At 46.8% G+C, this 2,395-nt stretch overlaps 1 pseudogene; it reads right to left on the bottom strand.

The window, feature by feature from the left end:
• Positions 1–1,220: 1,220 nt before the first annotated feature.
• On the bottom strand, positions 1,221–1,338 carry LOC126209728 (5S ribosomal RNA; annotated as a pseudogene).
• Positions 1,339–2,395: the final 1,057 nt, after the last annotated feature.

The raw sequence follows: 2,395 nt of genomic DNA, 5'->3' as shown, positions 1-2,395 counted from the left end.
GAATAAAATTATGGTCTTTCCTGAAAAAAAACCGTCCCCAATTAACTCGCGTAAAGAGAAACAGTTCCATACATTGCAAACAAACAATTAAGTAATTCCAAGCAACCTGAAACTTATGATGAAGCGTGCTGTAAGGAGCACCCATACTCACGACATTGTCCCCAGGAACAGCGACCAAAAACCTTCTAACCGTCGGCCGTTAGCGCCGGCATCTGACTTTTTATCGGGTGGGGGAGTGCTAATAATCGAAAGCGCTAAAAGAGCGGGGTATGCTTGACCAACTGAGAAATAAAACAATACAAAACAATGGCTCTCAGTTTACGAGTGACAATTGGAGAGAATTTCTTCAGAACAATGGGATTAGACAAATACTGATTTCGAGGTATCATCCGAAAGGGAATTATGTTGGGCGTAGTTTTCGGGCCTATCTCGGTTTTCGCGCGCGTAGGTGGTGCCAGACCATGTGGACACTGAAAAGTTAGATTGTATGGAACCCTTTGAATGAACAATGAAGGATTTGGCAACATGAAAACTGGTTACGTGCTGTGTGAATTTGCTGTTTGACAACCCAGAGGTTGACAAATAGTGTAAAGCTATTCTATAAAGCACTCCGTCTTCAGGCCACAAGTGGCCCATCGGGACCATCCGACTGCCATGTCATCCTCAGCTGAGGATGCGGATAGGAGGGGCGTGTGGTCAGCACACTGCTCTCCCAGTCGTTATGATAGTTTTCTTTGACCGGAGCCGCTACTGTTCGGTCGAGTAGCTCCTCAATTCGCATCACGAGGCTGAGTGCACCCCGAAAAATGGCAACAGCGCATGACGGCCCGGATGGTCACCCACGTAGTTTTCGGGCCTATCTCGGTTTTCGCGCGCGTAGGTGGTGCCAGACCATGTGGAGACTGAAAAGTTAGATTGTATGGAACCCTTTGAATGAATAATGAAGGATTTGGCAACATGAAAACTGGTTACGTGCTGTGTGAATTTGCTGTTTGACAACCCAGAGGTTGACAAATAGTGTAAAGCTATTCACCCATCCAAGTGCCCATCGGGACCATCCGACTGCCATGTCATCCTCAGCTGAGGATGCGGATAGGAGGGGCGTGTGGTCAGCACACCGCTCTCCCAGTCGTTATGATAGTTTTCTTTGACCGGAGCCGCTACTGTTCGGTCGAGTAGCTCCTCAATTCGCATCACGAGGCTGAGTGCACCCCGAAAAATGGCAACAGCGCATGACGGCCCGGATGGTCACCCATCCAAGTGCCGGCCACGCCCGACAGCGCTTAACTTCGGTGATCTGACGGGAACCGGTGTATCCACTGCGGCAAGGCCGTTGCCCAGCTATTCTACAGCAAGTGCGATATAGTCACGTGCGGATAAAGCAAGACAAACTCGGATAAATTTATCCACCAGAGTAACAGAAGGAACTCTTACTTTGGTTATAAATTCGCTCAGGTCTGTGAGTATAAAGTCGGTGATTTAGCCCTAGTGCATCGAGTATTCTGTACGTGCTACAAGGCAACGTTTGCACCTCATTGCATTCAGAAATTTGCCTGAACAGGGTGGCTGAGATTAGCGTCATCTCAGTTCAGGAATCAATAACTGCCTCCCTACGAATTCATCAATTTGTACAGCTGATCGCTTCTCTATGGGTTTGGCTCCTGGACAAATTTCGTGGTTGGCTTTTAAGTCCTTAATCCCGCGACTTCCCTTGTTACTAAGAAGATAAAGTGGCGGGAATTCTTATGGTTGAGACCCTTAGAGATCATATGAATCCACCACTCATTACCAGCTTTCCCAGTTCAGGGAGAATAGAAAATTTACATCTGCCTCAGAATATGAAACAGTTCTACAAATAATCAAACATGTGAGGCACGAGTCGTGTCTTACAACAGTATAAAGCTTTCTGACATGACCGTATGTAATTTGCTGTTTAGCTTACCCTTACTGTTTATGTTTGTGTCAACAAGTAAAATGTTTTGTTTTCCTTATTTTGGAACTAGATGACCCATGACTGTAAGTAGCGACTCCACATTTTGTTTCATTGGGCTATGCATTTTCATATGGTTCAAATGGCTCTGAGCACTATGGGACTCAACTGCTGTGGTCATAAGTCCCCTAGAACTTAGAACTACTTAAACCTAACTAACCTAACGACAGCACACAACACCCAGCCATCACGAGGCAGAGAAAAATCCCTGACCCCGCCGGGAATCGAACCCGGGAACCCGGGCGTGGGAAGCGAGAACGCTACCGCACGACCACGAGACATTTTCATAGGTGAACTACATTTTAGAATTAGGATGCGAGGAGACAAGGTAGTTGCTTTCCTTGAAGTTGTTACCTGCATGCAGCGCTGATCAACTGCAGCTGCAGTGTATTTGCCAGTGGTTTG

Source organism: Schistocerca nitens, chromosome 1 (assembly GCF_023898315.1).
Source record: "Schistocerca nitens isolate TAMUIC-IGC-003100 chromosome 1, iqSchNite1.1, whole genome shotgun sequence".
Taxonomy (NCBI): domain Eukaryota; kingdom Metazoa; phylum Arthropoda; class Insecta; order Orthoptera; family Acrididae; genus Schistocerca; species Schistocerca nitens.
Note: the sequence above shows the minus strand (reverse complement) of the source record. Positions and strands in the feature narration are given on the sequence as shown.